At 45.3% G+C, this 21,238-nt stretch overlaps 1 pseudogene; it reads right to left on the minus strand.

Moving 5' to 3' along the window:
- Nucleotides 1-595: 595 nt before the first annotated feature.
- Nucleotides 596-17,808, minus strand: LOC119951601 (annotated as a pseudogene).
- Between the last annotated feature and the right edge of the window lie 3,430 nt (nucleotides 17,809-21,238).

The raw sequence follows: 21,238 nt of genomic DNA on the forward strand, positions 1-21,238 counted from the left end.
TAAGGCAGAGCTGGATAAATTCTTGCCAAGAAGGTGAAAGGTTATCGGGGGTCAGTGGAAATGTGGTTTTGAGGTTATAATCAGATCAGCCGTGACCTTATTGAATGGTGGAGTAGGCTCGAGGGGCCGAGTGGCCTACTTCGTGACTCCTACTCCTGCTCCTAATTCATATGTTATCACATCCTTTATAATAGATTGCAGCATTTTCCCTCCTACTGATGTCAGGCTAATGGGTCTGTGGTTCCCTGTTTTCTCTCTCCCTCCTTAAATAGTGGGGTTACATTTACCACCTTCCAATCTGCAGGAACCATTCCAGAATCTATAGAATTTTGAAAGATGATCGCCAATGTATCCACTATCTCTCCAGCCGCCTCTTTCAACACTCTGGGATGTAGAGCATCAGCTTTTGGGGATTTATTAACTTTCAACCACATTAATTTCTCCAGTGCTACTTTTTCACTAATACTAATCTCTTTCAGTTCCTCGTGCTCACTGGTCCCTTGGTTCTCTCATGTTTTGGGGACAATTTCTGTATCTTCCTCCATGAAGACAGACACACATTGTTTAGTTTCTCTGCCATTTCCTTATTCCCCATTATAAACTCTCCTGTCTCTGCCTGGAATGGACCCACATTGGTCTTTGCTAATCTTTCTCTTTTCACATTCCTATAGAAGCTTTTCCAGTCGGTTTTTATGTTTCTCGCTAGTTTGCTCTCATATTCTCTTTTCTCTTGATCAGTTTATTGGTCCTCCTTTGTTGAATTCTAAACAAGTTCCCAATCCTCCGGCTTGCTACTATTTGGGCCACTTTATGAGCCTCCTCCTTTGATCGAATGAATTTTTAATATTTCTTGTTCGCCACCTTTGCATCACTTTTCCTGTCTCAGAATCCCTGAGAGTGAAAGAGAAGAGAGAACGAAATGCAGCCCTGGACGTAATTGAAGCAGAAACAATAACCGCAGAATCCATCACTGTGATCAATTGTGAACTTGTTGGTGTCTCAGCAGTGAAGAGGAAACACAGAATCCCTTCCCACACTGAGAGCAGGTAAACGGCCTCTCCCCAGTGTGAACTCGCTGGTGTTTCTTCAGGCTGGATAACTCAGTGAATTCCTTCTCACACTGAGAGCAGGTGAACAGCCTCTCCCCAGTGTGAACTCGCTGGTGTGTCTGCAGGTGGAATAAGGAAGGGAATCCCTTACCACACTGAGAGCAGGTAAATGGCTTCTCCCCAGTGTGAATTCGCCGGTGTTTCTTCAGGCTGGATAACTCAGTGAATCCCTTCCCACACTGAGAGCAGGTGAATGGCCTCTCCCCAGTGTGACTGCGTCGATGAGCTTCCAGCTCTGATGGAGATCTGCATCCCTTCCCACAGTCCCCACATTTCCATCGTTTCTCCATGTTTTGGGTTTCCTCGTGTCTCTCCAGGTTGGACAATCAGTTGAAGCCTTGACCACACACAGAACACGTGTACGGTCTCTCCCCGCTGTGAATGGTGTGATGTGTTTTCAGGCTGTGTAACTGGTTAAAGTTCTTTCCACAGTCAGTGCTCTGGAACACTCTCATTCGGGTGTGTGTGTCTCGGTGCTTTTCCAGTCACACTGATGGTTAAAATCTTTTGAAGCCAACACGTTGGGCAAACATTACTCCTTCTAGATAATGGCCGATGAATTGAGTGACTGTCAGAACGAGACGTGACAGTTGAGATTTCTGTCTGTAAATCCCACCCTTTTAACATCCTGTAAAAGGAGTTTACAAAAGATATGACAGTCAGTACAGGATAGAAATTCAGAACAGATTATTTTAAATTCTCTGGAACATTCTTTCCTCTCTTGTTCCCCAAAAGCTTAAATCTCCATCCCACACACTCTCCCTCCATTCTCACTCTGCTGTATCTAATATTCACCCTCCCAATTCTCCTGAAGGTGCTGATTCAGGCTGATTGACAGATCCCGGCTTACTGCTTCCTGTCCTGGACACAGAGATCATAATAAATAGGAGCTGCAGTCAGCCATTCAGCCCATCGAGCCTGCCCAACCATTCAACGGGATCATTGGCCGATCTACCTCAGCACCACTTTCCCACACTATCCCCCATCTCCCTCACTATCTTCAATATCTAGAAACATGTCAATCTCTGTCTTGAAAATACTTGATGACTGAGGCTCCACAATCCTCAGGGGTAGAGAATTCCAAAGCTTCACCACATTGTCTTTAAATTCATTGAAGATCCCGGCCCCTTGTCACTGTCCATGAGGAGTCTGCACATTCTCCCCATGTCCGTATGGGTCTCACCGCCACAACGTAAAACGATGTGCAGGGTTGATGAATTGACCATGCTAAATTGCCTCTTAATTGGAAAGAAGAATTGAGTCTTCTAAATTTTTTTTTAAAATAAATTGATTCAAGGATGCCCACTGTCCCCGCTGCTGTTCGCACTAGCAATCGAACCGCTAGCAATCGCGCTCAGGGCAGCAAAAAATTGGACGGGGATCCGAAGGGGAGGTAGAGAGCACAGAGTCTCACTCTATGCGGATGATCTGCTCCTCTATATCTCGGACCCACAAAGCAGCATGGACGGAATCATCGTGCTCCTGAAAGAGTTTGGAGCCTTCTCGGGCTACAAACTCAACATGAGCAAAAGTGAGATCTTCCCAGTACACCCGCGGGGGGGGCAGCACTAAAGGGGCTGCCGTTCAAACAAGCCCGACACAAAATCCGCTACCTGGGGATCCAAATAGCTCATGACTGGAAAGGGATCCACAAATGGAACCTCACCAGCCTGACGGAGGAAGTTAAAAAGGACCTGCAAAGATGGAACACACTCCCGCTCTCCCTCACGGGGAGAGTCCAGACGATCAAAATGAACGTACTGCCCAGGTTCCTCTTCCTGTTTAGATCCATTCCGATCTACATACCCAAGGCCTTTTTCAAAGCGCTGGACAAACTTATCATGGTGTTCGTATGGGGGGGTAAAAATGCTAGGATCCCAAAGAAGGTCCTACAAAAAACAAAATCCAGTGGGGGGCTAGCCCTCCCGAATCTACAATTCTACCACTGGGCGGCAACAGCCGAGCGAGTAAGGGGATGGATCCAGGAGCCAGAAGCCGAGTGGGTGCATGCGGAGGAGGCCTCCTGCATGGGGACCTCCCTCCGGGCCCTCGCCACGGCAGCACTCCCATCCCCACCCAAAATACACTCCAGCAGCCCAGTGGTGACAGCCACCCTCCAATCCTGGAACCAACTGCGGCAGCAATTTGGCCTGACCAAAATGTCGGACAAGGCTCCCATCTGCAACAACCATAGGTTCACACCAGCACTGACTGACGCCACCTTCAAAAGGTGGAGGCAGGACGGGGGGACACTGACAGTCAGGGACCTATACACGGACGACAGGATCGCAACACTGGACGAATTGACAGAGAAATTTCAGCTAGCTGGGGGGAACGAGCTACGGTACCTGCAGCTCAAAAACTTCCTACGAAAGGAGACAAGGACATACCCACAACCGCCACGACAGACACTACTGGAAGACCTACTGGACGCAAGTATCCTAGAGAAAGGGAACTGTAGCGACATGTATGACCGAATGGTAGAAAGGGACGACACCGTACTGGACGCAACAAGAAGGAAATGGGAGGACGACCTGGGGATGGAGATAGGGTGGGGACTCTGGAGCGAAGCACTGCATAGGGTCAACTCCACCTCCACGTGCGCAAGGCTCAGCCTGACGCAACTAAAAGTGGTACATAGAGCCCACTTAACGAGAAACCGTATGAGTAGGTTCTTCCTGGAGGTGGAGGACAGATGTGAACGGTGCCAAAGAGGCCCGGCCAACCACGCCCACATGTTCTGGTCTTGCCCCAGACTTGTGGAGTACTGGACAGCCTTCTTCGAGGCTATGTCCAAAGTGGTGGGGGTGAGGGTGGAGCCATGCCCGATAGTGGCGGTCTTCGGGGTTTCAGACCAGCCAGATCTATTCCTGGGGAGGAGGGCGGACGCCCTTGCCTTTGCCTCCCTGATCGCCCGCCGTAGAATCCTGTTTGGCTGGCGGTCAGCAGCATCGCCCAGAGCTGCAGACTGGCTGTCCGACCTCTCGGAATCTCTCCAAATGGAGAAAATCAAATTCGCCATCCGAGGGTCAGATGACGGCTTCCATAGAACGTGGGAGCGATTCATGCAATTGTTCCGGGACCTGTTTGTGGCCAACATACAAGAGGAAGAATAGTCGGGTGGCCAAGAATCAGGGGAAAATGGACGGGAATCGGAGGGGGGGGGGGGGGGGGGGGGTTACGGGTTCGTTATGGGGGTTTGATGGCAAGCTAAGGCCCAAAACCAAACTATAAATAAATGCCTATAAACATGTGCCTCGGCCATATTGGGGAATGTAAAATATGTATGCTGGCTAAAGGGGGCAGCCACAATTGTTGTTATGAAGATGCTTACCTGTAAATATACATGTTAATTTTTTGTTTTTTCTTTTTTTCTCTCTAATAATTTGTAATTTGTGATATATAAAATATGAAAGCTCAATAAAAAACATTTATTAAAAAAAATAAAAAATTAATTTACGGGATTTGGGCGTCGCTGGTTAGGCCAGTATTTGTTGCCCATCCCGAGTTCCCCTTCAGAAAGTGGTGTTAAGTGGCCTCCTTGCACACCCACTGTGCTGTTAGCGAGGGAGTTCCAGGATGTTGCCCCAGCGACAGTGAAGGAACGGCGATATATTTCCAAGTCAGTCTGGTGAGTGACTTGGAAGGGAACCTCCAGGTGGTGGGGTTCCCAGGTATCTGCTGCTCTTGTCCTTCTAGATGGCAATGGTCGCTTTGCTGAGCACCTTCGGTCTGTGCGCATTCAGGACCCTGACCTTCCCGTTGCTTGCCATTTTATTTATTTATTTGGAGTACAGAATTAATTTTTTCCAATTAAGGGACAGTTTTACCGTGCCGATCTTCCTACACTGCACATCTTTGGGTTGTAGGGGACATCTCCAAGCAGACACGGGAAAAATGTGCATACACCACATGGACAGTGACCCAGAGCCGGGATCGAACCTGGGACCTCGGCGCCGTGAGGCAGCAGTGATTAACCACTGTGCCACCGTCCTGTCCCTGCTTGCCATTTTAACACAAGACCTTGCTCCCTTGCCTGTCCTTGGCTTGTTGCAATGTCCCAGTGACGCTCAACGCAAATGGGAGGAACAGCATATCATCTTCCAGTTAGGCACGCTACAGCCTTCCGGTCTCAATATCGGATTCAACAACTTCAGATGATTAGCTCTACCCCACCTCAACCTCTTTGTTTTCTTTCCATTTCATTTTAACTGTCTATTACCTGTTATTTCTTTCTTGTCTTTCTTCATATATATGTATATTTGCCCCTCACTCTTTCCCATCTTATCCCCCCTTTCTTTACCCTTTGCTTCCCGCATTCCTCCTTTTTCTCATTGTACCTCTCTCCCATCATGGCCCCCTCCCCCCACATCTTCATCTGTCACACCTTACCCTCTGATTTTAGTTTCACTGCTGTTTGGTCTTTCTCACCTTTTATTCTCTCTAGGGACTGCCATTATAATCTTTATTTTTTAAATAATCTTTATTGTCACAGGTAGAATTACATTAACACTGCAATTAAGTTACTTTGAAAAGCCCCTCGTCGCCACATTCCGGCACGTGTTCGGGTACACAGAGGGAGAATTCAGAATGTCCAAATTACCTAATAGCACATCTTTCAGGACTTTTGGGAAGGAACCGGAGAAAATCCACACAGACACGGGGAACACGTGCAGACTCCACACAGTGACCCAAGCCGGGAATTGAACCCGGGACCCTGCGCTGTGAAACCACAATGCTAACCATTGTGCTACCCTGTGTTGCCCTTCTTTCTCCTTTGTTTCTGTAGTTATGACTGATCTTTCTTTCCCTTGCCCTATGGTATAAATGTCTCCCACTTTCTATCATTTTTAGCTTTGACAAAGGGTCATCTGGACTCAAAAACAATAGCTCTTTTCTCTCCTCACAGGTACTGCCAGACCAGCTGAGATTTTCCAGCATTTTCTCTTCTGGAAATATATAATGTAGCTACAGTACGATATTACACAACTAGAAATAATAATACATGTGCTTTATTACAGAGCCAATAATATATCTAATCTGTCCAATATAACAACACTACACTTATTTCAATCCTCCATTAATTTACTGTCCCCTTACATGTCAGCCATCTCCTGGGGAAACCAGCCCTTTAATTGTGAACGCTAGAAAAGAGTCATGATGTGGAGATGCCGGCGTTGCACTGTGGTGAGCACAGTAAGAAGTCTTACAACACCAGGTTAAAGTCCAACAGGTTTGTTTCAAACACGAGCTTTCGGAGCACTGCTCCTTCCTCAGATGAATTCACCTGAGGAAGGAGCAGTGCTCCGAAAGCTCGTGTTTGAAACAAACCTGCTGGGCTAGAAAAGAGACCATCAGGGGCAGCAAGGTAGCACAGTTGTTAGCCCAGTTGCTTCACAGCTCCAGGGTCCCAGTTTCGATTCCCGGCTTGGTTCACTGCCTGCGCGGAGTCAGCATGTTCTCCCCATGTCTGCATGGGTTTCCTCCGGGTGCTCCGGTTTCCTCCTACAGTGCAAAAATGTGCAAGTTGGGTGGATTGGCCATGATAAATTGCCCTTTGTGTGCAAAAAGTTTAGGTGAGATTACTGGGTTACGGCGATGAGGTGGGCTTAAGTAGAGTGCTCTTTCCAAAGGCCGGTGCAGATCAATGGGCCAATTGGCCTCCTTCTGCACTGTAAATTCTATGAATCCTTTTAGCCAAATAAATGTGTCAAGGTGAGGGAGCAAAGGATGTCAATGTCTTTAAGAGAGAGAGAGAGACCTGGGCCAAGCTTTCCAGAGTCTGCTCCCTCCCTGGATTCGCTTCCTTTCCCTTCAGTTGCTGCAAGTGACCAATTGAAGGTCAGAATGAGAAAAGAAATGGAAAGGGGGAGAAAAGTAAGTGTTTTACTCACAGATGTTGGAGACAGCAGAATTTTTCAGTCTATATGAAGCTGAAACGTCATTAACGCAAAGCCAGCGCGCTTTGGACTGGCTGGAGGACCAGAGTATTCCGGTCGTCCCACTCTTCCCATTGGTTGCTGGCCGAAAGAAAAAAATGGGCAACGGATGTCACGTGGTTATGGATGCCCTTTTGACTCCAACAGAAATATCCACCACTGCGCATGGTTTCCTCTCATTTGGACATGCGCAGTCCTGGATAGCCCCGCGCCCGGTGGATAGAGCGATTTCCCCGGCGATGGGGAGTATGGGAGATTCAGCCGCCATTAACCATCTCCAAACCAGTCACCAAACCCCTGGGACTGGGATGAAAGTGGGAGTGGGGGGAAGTGACCCCATTCCAGACACAAAGTACATGTGTCACTGGGTTTGATTCTGACATCCCCCGTAGAAAACAGTTTGTTAACTTGAGACACCTGGGTGACATATTGGGGAGATCAACAGCTGAGTGTGAAGCTGAACCCGAGAGTCAGCACCTTCAGGGGAGGAGAATTGGGGGAAAAGCAGAAGGATAGTGAGATGAATTAGTGTTACAATCAATAGGGAATGAGTGTGTGGAGGCAGAGACAGAAAGCAGCAGTATTTTCTGTCACATGATCATGAGCTTGGATAATTTTATCAAATCATTTGTGAAACCTGGATTTACAATGTCCCTGTGAAACACCTTGGGATGTTTAATTACATTAAATGTGCTGTATAAATGCAAATTAATCTGTTACTGAAGGCTGTCACTTGGGCTCCTCCACTACCCAGAACACTAAGTCCCTGATCATGGACAGTCTGATTAACCAGTTTATTCACACAGATCCGACCAGCCCACCCAATCTCAGTGAATCTGCTGTTCTCAGGCTCCCTTGTAACTCCATCACTGCCCTCACTGTGCTGAGCTCAAGTGTGAACGAAGCATTTTTGTCTGCAGATTTTTAGTGTGAGAGGTTAAACCAATCAGGAGACGGTGAATAGGCCGGGTCACTGCTCTCATCAAAATACAAGGCCGAGGGGCTAATGGAGGGCTGTAAATTATGAAAGGTTTTGATACATATGAAGAATGTTTTCACTTGTAATGGCAAGACAAAAACTAGAAGCTATGAATGTGAGATAATCTAATCAGGAATTCAGAAGCTTCTTCCCCAGAGAGTGGTGGGAATGTGGAACTCGCTACCAGTGATTGGTGGAGGTGAATAACATCGATATATTTATGGGGAGGCTGGATGAACACATGAGGGTAAAATGAACAGATGGATACACTGATCGAGTCAGATGGGAAAGCATGAGAGGAAGCTCAAGTGAAGTATAAACACTGGCTTGGATTGGTTGGGCTGTTTCTGTGCTGTATATTCAATGTAATTTAGCCTGGTATTGCCTTTAACTCTCACACAGTCGATTCCGGGTTAAAGAGAAACAGTTTCACTCCCAGAAAAACATTTCAGCTCATTGTTTCCAGCTATTGTCCAATCAGTGCCTCTTGTCAGCCAGGTGTCTGTGTGAGGAGTCAAGACATTCAATTCAACTACAAAGATCTCATGTGATTTGTACCAATATGTCTTTGAAGAGCAGCTCTTTCCTTTCAAATGGACTGGATTATTTAAATGTATCAGGTTTTAATCAATTCTTTAAAGTGCTTAATTATCAGACAGTCTTATTCAAATCGGAGAGTTTGTTTTATACAGGACAAAGCAGGCACATGATCAGCACCCCATTCACCATCTCCACCACTGATACCCAGTGGCAGCAGTGTGTCGCATCTACAAGCGACACAGTAACACAGTGGTTAGCACCTTTGCTTCACATCGCCAGGGACCAAGGTTTGATTCCCGGCTTGGGTCACTGTCTGTGAGGAGTCTGCACATTCTCCCTCTGTCTGCGTGGGTTTCCTTCGGGTGCTCCAGTTTCCTCTCGCAAGTCCTGAAAGTTGTGCTGTTAGGTGAATTGGACACTCTGAATTCTCCCTCAGTGTACCTGAACAGGCACCGGTGTGTGGCAACAAGGGAATTTTCACAGCATCCTTTAACGGCAGCATCCATGTTCCAACGTTAGAGGTCGCTGTGGCTGTTGGATAGATTCACTGTGGAGCTCCAGTGAACGAGTCTGCCCAGGGTCCCCTTCCCTAGTCTCACCTCGCCAGCTTCCGTCCTTCATCAACCCAACCCTGTGCAAAGAGCAGCAAAGACGGGAGCATGGAGTCGAGGTGTAGATCAGCCAGGAGCTGAATGAGTGGCAGAGGAGATCCCCTTACTAAACTTCCAGTAAATGTGTTTTAATGGGGATTGGGACCAGTTCTAATGTTTGTCTGTCTATCTCAAATATTTTAACGTGTTAACATAGAGCTTCAGCATCTCAGATACACATCAACCCTATTGGATGTCCCCATTTTATTGACCTGATCCAGGTTCGACTTGTTTATTAACTAAACACCTTATTATCTTCCAGGTCTTAATAATAAACAGCGGATGTGCCAGATTAAACTGGATTTCCTTTAGTTCCTCCCATCTTTCCCAGATATCAAAAGGAAATTGGATGAGGACTTGAGGGCAATAGACTCACAGGGGTAAGGGGATTGAAGGCGCGAATGGGACTGAATGGATAATTTACACAGGGGTTAGCTTGGACCCGATGAGTAGAATGGATTCCTCCACTGCCCTAATGCCTCTCTGTCTATTGTTACCATCTCTGTAGAGATTGATAACTTATTAAATGAAAGGAATCTCCAATGGAAAGAAAACCAATGGACAAAATTTCACATTTTCAAACTTTCACTCAACAAACCAACTAAAATCGACACAAACCTGAATTAACAGGGACTGGATATTTCACAGAACAAGATAAATTTCACTTTAATAGTCAGTACAACAGAGATATATCCCACATTGTTCTGAGCCCTCACATTACTTCCTGTGGAAATGTTGCACCATGGACGATCTCAGTCTTCCCAATCTCCCTCTGCAATGTCGGATCCCTCACTTCCAACCCAATGGACTTGGCCTTTGAGTCACTTCCACCAACAGCCAAATTCTAGCCAAGGTCCGTGAAGATTGTGAACACCAACAAAGTGCACGTCTGTAAATGCTCTCTCTTTCGGGTTGTGACGCTCTTATGTCCTCAGAGACTCAATATTTGGGTCTCTTTAAACTGTATGGTTGGATTTCGCATAACTGAAATAGAAGCAAGTGGTGTTTTCCGATCCACAACCCCCTGCTCTCCTAGCCTTCAGCAAGCTGTCCTTTCCGACTGTGTAACACACGATGTAACACAGTCCCTGCTGTATTCTCAGTGCACTGCTTCAACACCCAGAGCGGTTGGAAGCTCCACGCTCTGTTTTGAACTGCAGGTTTCCTTATTAATTGTGTCTGTTCTTTACCCCCAGCAACCGCACCTGCTTCAGTGGGACGGAAAGTGTAATTGAATATACGATTATCTGTCTATTCAGTCTTGGCTTCTTCACCTTTACGTTCCCAGAGCAACCTCAGGTCACATGGTCATTTCTTGGAACTGATGACCTCAGAACCAGGAAATCAATTCTCTCCTTCAGAAGAATCTCCAGTTTCACTTTGGGTCTTAAAGGGTTCATTGCACAAAAAAGTATTTTCCCAAAATAATAATAAAACAATACTAATAATAATTATTAATCTTACTATTAAATTATTAAAGGTATTTTCCCAAAGTACCTGGGTCATCACATGCCCTCCCATCCCCAAGGAATAAAGCTTCTGAAGTAAGCATGTTTTCAGAATCCTTTCATGCGACAACACATGTCAACATTATAAACACTGTAACAAGGACCTTATTACACATTGTTCAGATAATGGTTTCTCTTTGTCCCATTTTACAATGAAACATATCACCTTGGCAATACTAGAAGCTTAACCCTGAACAAAACTAACCCAATGTGACAATGAGGTTTGAAAGTTCAGCTTGCTCGAGAGTCCCAGTGCTCTTGTCAACAAGAGTCCATTTTACTATTGGTAGATTCACTTTCTTTGAACCTTCCCAAGGTATCTCCTTGCCCACCTCACACAGTCTTCCCAGTTTTCCTTGGTGAAGAGGTTGTGCTTCCTCAGATTCACCTGAGGAAGGAGCAGTGATCCAAAAGCTCGTGTTTGAAACAAACCTGTTGGACTTTAACCTGGTGTTGTAAGACTTCTTACTGTGCTCACCTCAGTCCAACGTCGGCATCTCCACATCTTAGGCAGGAATACAATTTAACTGTTTCATACAGTTACTGTAATTCCTTATTCTTAGTTTCAAATGTTGAGGCTAATCAGAGCTTGAAGGTCTCTCTTGCCAGTACATTTATCCTCATTGCACATTCTTTATACATACAATTAAGCTTTTACATTTTTACAACAAATAAAACTCAGGCTTTTACTATAATTACTGATTCATTACTGTTTCATTAATTGTAACTTAATTAAGGATCACCAGGTATTTCATCATCTGTTACAGACTTATAGCTAATTAATATCATATTTAATTAATACATTTGATTAATGGAAGATACACTGGTTCTCTACTGAGTAGTACTACACTCCGTATGCTTCAGCCGGTGTCTGTGTCTATGTATTTACATTGTGTATTTATCGAATGTCCTGTTTTATCATGTATGGAGCAATCTGTCTGGACTGCACGCAGTACAATACTTTTCGCTGTACCTCAATACACGTGACAATAAATCAAATCCAATCAAAGAGCCAGTTTCTTACTAGTCTTCAAATTGAACAATGAGCCTTCTTAAAAATGATTCATTCATGAGAGGTGGGCATCACTGGCTGGGCCAGCGTTTACTGCTCATTCCAATTGCCCTTGAACTGCGTGTCTTGTGAGGCTAATTCAGAAGGCACTTACATGTCAACCACAACATTGCTGTGGATCTGGAGTCACGTGTAGGCCAGGCCACATAAGGAGAGCCGATTTCCTAAAGAACATGAATGAACCAGACGGCTTTTTACAACAATCGCCAATGTCAACATTAGACTTAATTTGAGGCTTTTATTCAATTTCAATATCTGTCGTAGCCAGATTCGATTTCAGATCCCCAGAGCATTAACCTGGGTCTCTGGATTACTCGGCCAGTAACAATACCATTTCACCACTGCCTAGCCCACATAGTCTTGGCAGAATATGATGTCTTGTAAATTCTCAAAATTATAAAGTAATTTATTTTTTCAAATAAATTCTGATAGCTCTACAGTTTCTGGAAACATTTTTGTCGATGGTGTTATTTTCTAAAATAAAGTCTCTACAAAATAATTAACTAATACACCAATTCACTAATAATAATCAATGTTCACTGCTGAATAATCATTAATTTATTTATTGCTTTTTGCTATGAAATCAATAAATATAGAAAAGGTACAGAAGGTGAAATGGCTGCAGGAAGCCACGTGTTAGAGGTATAAAAGGGCTGCCTTGACCTTGTTACTAATGACAGTGAATACACTATAAAAATAACAATTTTGAAACTAAATGCGATTATACATGCGCACTTACAGCTTCTTGCATTACAACAGTGAATATATTTCAAAAGTACGCCATTGGCTTTAAAACACTTTTGGAGGTCCAGTGGTAGTGAGAGGTTTTATAGAAATGTACACTTGTTCCAATTGTCCGCAATCCAGGATATATTACACTCGGTGTCCTCACCAAAATCATTGATAAAGATTGAGTCTTAATTTTGTGTAATAACATCATTGACACCATTTTGATACTCTGTGAAACCCCAGACACATCATATACACAACGTGTTGTTGTGACTTGGAATGCACTGTTTATAAATAGTGCTGAAATCCCATTGCACTGTAACTTCCAAAAGGGAATTTGATGCATTCTGAAAAAAAAGTTGAATAATGGGATTAAATGGATCGCTACACAAAGAGCTGGCATAGGGAAAATGGGCCAAATAGACTCCTCTGTGCTGAAGGAGCCTTGTGTACATGTAAAACGAGTGGTAATGACCTGGAACCTACTGCCTACAAAGGTGGGAGATGCAGAAATGAGGGAAGGATTTCAACAGAACATTGGATGGGCACTGAGAGAAATAAACCTACAGGGATTCAGGACAGAACGAGGCAATGGACAAACTGATTTGCTCCACAGAGAACCAACATGGTCTCAAAGGGCTGAATGGCCCATTCCCCACCGTCCAGATGCTGTGATCTCAGGAGAGAAATTCAGCTGCTCCAGTCACTCCAACTAACTGGAGTCCCTTATCCCTGGTGCCATTCTTGTAAATTTCCACAGTAACTTCACTGCAGTGTTAATGTAAGCCTACTTGTGACAGTAATAAAGATCATTATTGTAAATGTCCTCTACAATCTAAGAACTTCACATCTTTCCTAAAGCGTGGGCCCCATATATAAGGTTCCATTCCAGAGGGATAGAATTGAAAAGCAGGGAGGTTATGTTCAACTTGTTTAGAGCCAGGGTTAGACTACACTGGGAGCACTGTCAACATTTGTCATCTCCATTTAGGAAAAGGAAATAGAGGCACTGGAGAAGGTGCAACAAAGATTCATAATATACAGAACTGAGAGCACTTAACACTCAGGAGAGGCTGGGGCTGCTTTTTTCTGGAAAAGAGAAGACTGATGGGTGACCTGATGGAAATCTTTCAGATTGTGAAGGGATTCAATAATTCAACAGGAATTTCATCGGAAACCGCTTTACAAAGCGAGTGGTGAGAATGTGCAACTTGCTACCACAGCGAGTGGTTCAGGTGAACAGCATGAATCCATTGAAGAGGAAGCCAGATACATACATGAGGGAGAAAGGAATGGAAGGACATGCTGATGGGGGAGATGTAGAGGGGTAGGTGGAGGATCATGTGGAGCATAAATACTGACACAGACCATGGCTAACCTCAGCCAGTATGGGAATTTAACTTGTGCTGTTGGTGTCACTCAGCACAAACCAGCCTTCCAGCCAACTGAGCTAACCCATCCCTGTGTAAATCTGTAATAATTGCTTAAATATTTCTGATTGTCTGTCTCACACCATACTATTTAATGTAGTTTCCCAGTGCCCCTCAGACAACATGCCCCTCATACCCGGATAGTTTCCTTCTGTGAGAAGCACCAAGATAAATTAAACAAAAGAACCATGAAACCACCATAGCCCATCTTCAAGGCAATGTGGCATGATTTTTGGGGTTTCCAAACAGAAATAGTAATGCAACATCTTCTAATCTCCAAACACCCTTTCACTCTTTGATCCTTGTGAAATGCAAAACCAGATATTCACAAGAAGGCTCAGAGAGAATCAGCCCACTGGAGGCAAAGTCGTAAGACTGGTCAGTCCAGCAGAAGGAAACCCTCTGACCATCCCCATTGACCAACAGAATGAAACAAATGCAGTCCTGGATATAATTGACAACAGAAACAATAACAGCAGAATCCAATCCCTGTAATCAGTTGTGAACTTGTTGGTGTCTCAGAAAGTGCACTGAAGTGGGCAGCATGGTGGCGCAGTGGTTAGCATTGCTGCCACACGGCACCGATGTCCCAGGTTCGATCCCGACTCTGGAGTTTGCACATTGTCTCCGTGTGGAGACAACTTCTCCCTGTGTTTGCGTGGGTTTTGCCCCCACTACCTAAAGATGTGCAGGGTAGGTGGATTGGCCACGCTAAATTGCCCCTTAATTGGAAAAAATGAATTGCGTTCTCTAAATTTCTATATTTAAAAAAGTGCGATGAATTACAAAACCCCTTCACACATTGAGGGCAGGTGAATGGCCTCTCCCCGGTATAAACTCCCTGTTGTGACTGCAGACGGCATAACCGAGTGAATCACGCAAACAGACATAAACGGGTGTGAGATAATCGGGATTGTGGAGACATGGCCCAAGGGTGACCAGGGATTGGAACTGAATATATTCAGTATTCAGGAAGGACAGACAAAAAGGAAAAGGCAGTGGAGTGGCAGAGGAAATTAATGCAATAGTGGGGAAGGATATTAGCTCCAACAATGTGGAATCTGTCTGGGTACAGCTGAGAAACACCAAGGGGCACGGAAATTCATGGGCATCGTATATAGATGCCCAAACTGGAGTGGTGATGTTGGGAATGGCCTAAAACAGGAAATTCGGCTGACTGCAAAAGTTTCTATAGGGATGTGAAGAGAAAAAGGTTGGTGAAGATAAATGTAGGTTCCTTACAGTCAGAAACAGGAGAATGGATAATTGGGGACAAAGAAATGGCTGAGCAAATAAATACATATTTTGGTTCTGTCTTCACAAACGAGGGCACAAATCAGACACCAGAAATGTTGGGGAACGCGGGATTTAGTGAGAGGGAGGAACTGAAGGAGATCAATATTAGTAGAGAAATGGTGTTGGGGAAATTGATGGGATTGAAGGGTGATAAATCCCCAGGGCCTGATACTCTGCATCCCAAAGGGCTTAAACAAATGGCTCTAGAAATAGTGGATGCATTGGTGGTCATCTTCCAGGATTCTATAGACTCTGGAACAGTTCCTGCAAATTGGAGGGTGGCTTATGTAACTCCACTATTTAAAAAGCGAGACAGAGAAAAAAGGGAATTATAGACCAGTAAGCCTGACATCGGCAAAATTCTAGAATCCATTATCAAAGATCTTAAAGCAAAGCACTAAGAAAACAGTGGCAACATCGGGCAGTCAGCATGGATTTATGAAGGAGAAATCATGCTTGACAAATCTACTGGAATTCTTCGAGGGTGTAACTGGTAGAGTTGACGAGGGCGAGCCAGTGGATGTAGTATATTTGGACTTTCAGATGGCTTTTGACAAAGTCCCACATAAGAGATTAGCATGCAAAATTAAAGCACATGAGATTGGGGTGGTGTGTTGAGATAGGTAGAAAATTGGTTGGCAGACAGGAAACAAAGAGTAGGGATCAATAGGTCTTTTTCAAATTAGCAGGCAGTGACTAATGGGGTACCGCAGGGATCGGTGCTAGGACCCCAGATATTCACAAGATGTATTAATGATTTTTTTTTAAATTTAAATTACCCAATTTTTTTCCAATTAACTGGCAATTTATCGTGGCCAATTCACCTACCCTGCACATCTTTGGGTTATGGGGGTGAGACTCACTCAGACACGGGGAGAACTTGTCTCCACACGGACTCAAAACGAGAAGGCAGACTATTAGCTGAATGGCCATAAATTAGGAGAAGAGAATGTGCAACGAGACCTGGGTATCCTTGTACACTAGTCACTGAAGGTATGTATTCAGATACAGCAGGCGGTAAAGAAAGTAAATGGTATGTTAGCCTTCATTGCGAGCGGATTCGAGTACAGGAGCAGGGATATCTTGCTGCAATTATACAGGGCCTTGGCGAGACTAGACCTGGAATGTTGTGTGCAGTTTTGGTCTCCTTATCTGAGGAAGGATGTTCTTGCTCTAGAGGGAGTGCGGCGAAGGTTTACCAGACTGATTCCTGGGATGGTGGGACTGAAGTATGAGAGATTGAATCAGTTAGGATTGTATTCGCTGGAGTTCAGAAGAATAGGGGATCTCATAAAAACCTAAAATATTGTAACTAGACCTGACAGGGTAGATGTGGGAAAGATTTTCCCGATGGTGGGGGTGTAAAGAACCAGAGGTCGCAATCTGACGATATGGGGTAGACCATTTAGGACAGAGAGTACAGTAGTAATTTCTTCAAACAGAGAGTGGTGAGTCTGTGGAATTTGTTACCACAGGAAATAGTTGAGGCTAATACATTGTATGCTTTCAAGAAACAGTTAGATATAGCACTTAGGGTGAAGGGGATCAAAGGATATGGAGGGGAAAGCGGGATTAAGCTACGGAGTTGGATGATAAGCCATGATCATAATGAATGGCAGAGCAGGTGCGAAGGCCGAATGGCCTCTTCCTGCTCCTATTTTCGATGGTTCCATGTAATCCCTTCCCACACTAAGAGCAGGTGAATGGTCTCTCCCCAGTGTGAACTCGCTGGTGACTCTGCAGGTTGGATAACTGAGCGAATCCCTTCCCACACTGAGAGCAGGTGAATGGCCTCTCCCCTGTGTGAACTCGCTGATGTGTCCGCAGGTTGGATGAATCTTTGAATCCCTTCCCACACTGAGAGCAGGTGAACGGCCTCTCCCCAGTGTGAACTCGCTGGTGTACCCGCAGTGTAGATGAATCTTTGAATCCCTTCCCACACTGAGAGCAGGTGAATGGCCTCTCCTCTGTGTGAATTCGCAGGTGTGTCTGCAAGCTGGATAACTGACTGAATCCCTTCCCACACTGAGAGCAGGTGAATGGCTTCTCCCCAGTGTGAACTCGCTGGTGTCTCAGCAGGGTGGATAAATCAATAAATCCCTTCCTACACTGAGAGCAGCTGAATGGCCTCTCCCCAGAGTGAACTCGCTGGTGTGTCTGCAGGTTGGATAACCAAGTGAATCCCTTCCCACACTGAGAGCAGATAAATGGCCTCTCCCCAGTGTGAACTCGCTGGTGTCTCCGCAGGGCGGATGAATTAATGAATCCTTTCCCACACTGAGAGCAGGTGAATGGCCTCTCCCCAGTGTGAACTCGCTGGTGTGTCTGCAGGTGGGATAACTGAGCAAATTCCTTCTCACACTGAGAGCAGGTGAATGGCTTCTCCCCAGTGTGAACTCGCTGGTGTGTCTGCAGGTGGGATAACTGAGCAAATTCCTTCTCACACTGAGAGCAGGTGAATGGCTTCTCCCCAGTGTGAATGCGGCGATGAATCTCCAGCTGAGATGGGACTCTGTATCTCTTTCCACAGTCCCCACATTTCCACGGTTTCTCCATGTTTTGTGTCTCCTCTTGTCTCTCCAGATTGGACAATCAGTGGAAGCCTTGTCTACACACAGAACATGTGCACTCTCTCTCCTCACTGTGAATGGTGCGATGTTTTTTCAGACCGTGTAACTGGTTAAAGCTCTTTCCACAGTCCGTTCACTGGAACACTCACTCGGGTGTGTGATGTGTGGGTCTCGGTGCTTTAACAGTCACACTCACGTTTAAAATCTTTTCAAACCGGCAGATCGGACAAACATTTCTCCTTCTCGCCGACGATATTCAGAGCCCGGTGATATTCAGATCAGAAGGAATCAAGTGAGTATGTCACATCGAGACGTGATGTTTGAGATTTCTGTCTATAATTCCTCCTCTTCCAATATTCTTTAAAAACAATTGACAAAAGTCACTATTGTTAGTACAGGATAGAAATTCAGAACAGACAGTTCTAGTTCCTCTGGACCATTCTTTCCTCTCTTGTTCTCTAAATGCTGTAAATCTCCATCCCACACAATCTCCCTCCATTCTCACTCTGCTGTATCTAATATTCACCCTCCCAATTCTCCTGATGGTGCTGGTTCATGTTAATTGACAGATCCAAGCTCAGCTCACTGCTTCCTGACCAGCAGAGCCATTAGAACAGGAGTAAGAGTCGGCCATTTGGCCTACCGAGTCTGCTCAACCATTCAATGAGATCCTTGACCGATCTACCTCAGCCCCAATTTCCCACACGATCCCAATATCCCTTGATATATTCTATATCTAGAAACCTATCAATATCTGTCTTATTTTTTAACAAACAATTTTATTGAGGTATTTTAGGCATATAGAAAAAGTGACATTGTATAGTACAAAAAAAGAAGTAAAGACACAAATTAAACATAGTGCAAACCATGGCTCTGTTCACGAAAGGACATCCCTCAATATCCCCCTACTCTACTCTCCCATTAGTTCCTTGAAGACGTCCGAGACTCTACCCTCTCCCACCTCTCCCCTAGAAACTACCCTGTCCTGCCTCCCCTTTGGTGGGAGACGTTGGAAGGACGGCACCAGTCTGCGTACGAAACCTCGCACCTGGAAGTATCCCTCGTTCCCTCTCGCCAGGGAACATAAGTCGTTCCCTCTCGCCAGCCCAAACTTCTCCTCCAGCATCCTCATGCCCGGAAAGCTCCCTTCCAGGAACAGATCCTCACAATCCCCATCCTCACAGATCCCCATCCTCACAATCCCTGCCCTCCACCACAGTCGATACCCCCGTCCATGTTCCCCGGGGCAAATCGGTGGTTGTCGCAGATTGGGGTCCACACTGATGCTCTTACCTCCCCTCAATGCCTCCTCCACTGGCCCCAGACCAAAGAGCCGCCACCACTATCGGCTTGTGGAGTACCGTGCTGGCGGAGGCGGCAGAGGCACCATGGCCAGGGCTGCTAAGCCAGTGCCCCTGCACGAAACAGCATCAATATCTGTCTTGAACATACTTGATGACTGAGGCTCCACATTCCTCTGGGGTAGAGAATTCCAAAGCTTCACCACATCCTCGAGTGACGAGATCCCTCCTCATCTCAGCTTTCACTCTATTTTCCTGCCTGTTCCCCATAACCCTTAACTCCATTGTCAATAAAATATGTTAAACTTGTGCTTCAATATATTCAATGGCTCCCAGATACAACTGGTCCCTGTGGAAGAGAAATCCAAAGACTAACAACCCTCTGAGGGAAGAGATGACTGGAAATATATAACGTAGCTACAGTCTTAAATTACGAGAAATAATAATACATTTACTTTATTACAGAATGGTAAATAATATATCTAACCTGTACCATGTAACAACACTGGACATATCTCTATCCATTAATAATTTAATTGCCCTGAAATGTCAGCCATCTCCTGGGGAACTCACTCCTTTAATTGTGAACATTAGGAAAGAGGCAATCCTTTTTTGAAATAAATTTCGAGTAACCAATTTTTTTTTTCAATTAAGGGGCAATTTAGCGTGACCAATCCACCTACCCTGCACATCTTTGGGGTGAGACCCACGCAGACACGGGGAGAATGTGAAAACTCCACACAGACAGTGACCCAGGGCTGGGATTCGAACTCGGGTCTTCAGCGTCACAGGCAGCCGTGCTAACAACTGTGCCACGCACCTCCCCAGAGAAACCAGAATTGTCTGTTCAGAATTTCTATCGTGGATTGACAGTGATGACTTTTTTTTTAAATTACAAAAAAAATTAAATTTAGACTACCCAATTCTTTTTTCCCCCCGATTAAGGAGTAATTTTAACATGGCCAATTTACCTACCCGCACATCTTATTGGATTGTGGGGGCCAGACCCACACAGACACGGGGAGAACATGCAAACTCCATATGACAGTGGCCCGGTATCAAACCCAGGTCCTCGGTTAACCACTGTGCCACCGTACCTGCCCCTATAGTGTTGACTTTTGTGAACTCCTTTTACTGGATATTACAAGGGGAGGATTTACAGATAGAAACTCAAATTAAACTTCACATCAAGACTTAACAGAGTCACTCCATTCATCAGGACTTGAATATCATTGGCCTGTGAATGTGGAAGAAGAAATGTTTGTCTGTTCTGTCTGCAGGAAAAGATTTTCAAGATCAGTGTGACTGAGAAAAACCCCTATACACACACACATGACTCGAGTGAGAGTGTTCCAGTGAACTGACTGTGGAAAGAACTTTCACCAGTTACACAGTCTGAAAAAACATCACACCATTCACAGCGGGGAGAGGCCGTACATGTGCTCTCTATGGGGACAAGACTTCAACTAATCGTCAAACGTGGAAAGCGACAAGGGCACCAGCAGCATGCTGAAACTATGGAAATATGGGGACTGTGGGAAGGGATTCAGATCCCCATGTGAGCTGGAGACTGATCACCATAATCATACCAGCGACAAACCATTCACCTGTTCTGAATGTGGAAAGGGATTCACTCAGTTATCCCAGTGAGGATTTATCCTCGAGATGGGCAATATCATTGTTCTTTTCCTTTTTGTTCTGAGAGGGGTTGCCCCGCCAGAAGTAAGCTAGTGAATGAGTGATATGGAAGCTGCAGTTGTTGAACCAGTTTTGGCTTGTTTTGTCTGGGTCAGAGATGGGGGGGCGGGGCGGGGTTTGGTTTCAATTTGTGTATCTGGGTGGGGCGTTGGCAGGAAATGGGGGTGGGACAGAGGGGTTAACTTGCTGGTGATGACTATGTATATCTGGGTGGGGCATTGGCAGGAAATGGGGGTGGGACAGAGGGGTTAGCTTGCTGGTGATGATTATAGAATTGTTTTTGTTTTACTCTCAGGGTGCCTGTGGCAGCCATCTTGTGTGGACCCTTGTCCTGTACTTTTTGAAGATTTACTCGATCATCCCTCACGGTGGAAATGGCTGATTCCATGATGGGGAAGTGGGGGTGGGAGACCCCGT

Source organism: Scyliorhinus canicula, chromosome 17 (genome assembly GCF_902713615.1).
Source record: "Scyliorhinus canicula chromosome 17, sScyCan1.1, whole genome shotgun sequence".
Lineage (NCBI taxonomy): Eukaryota > Metazoa > Chordata > Chondrichthyes > Carcharhiniformes > Scyliorhinidae > Scyliorhinus > Scyliorhinus canicula.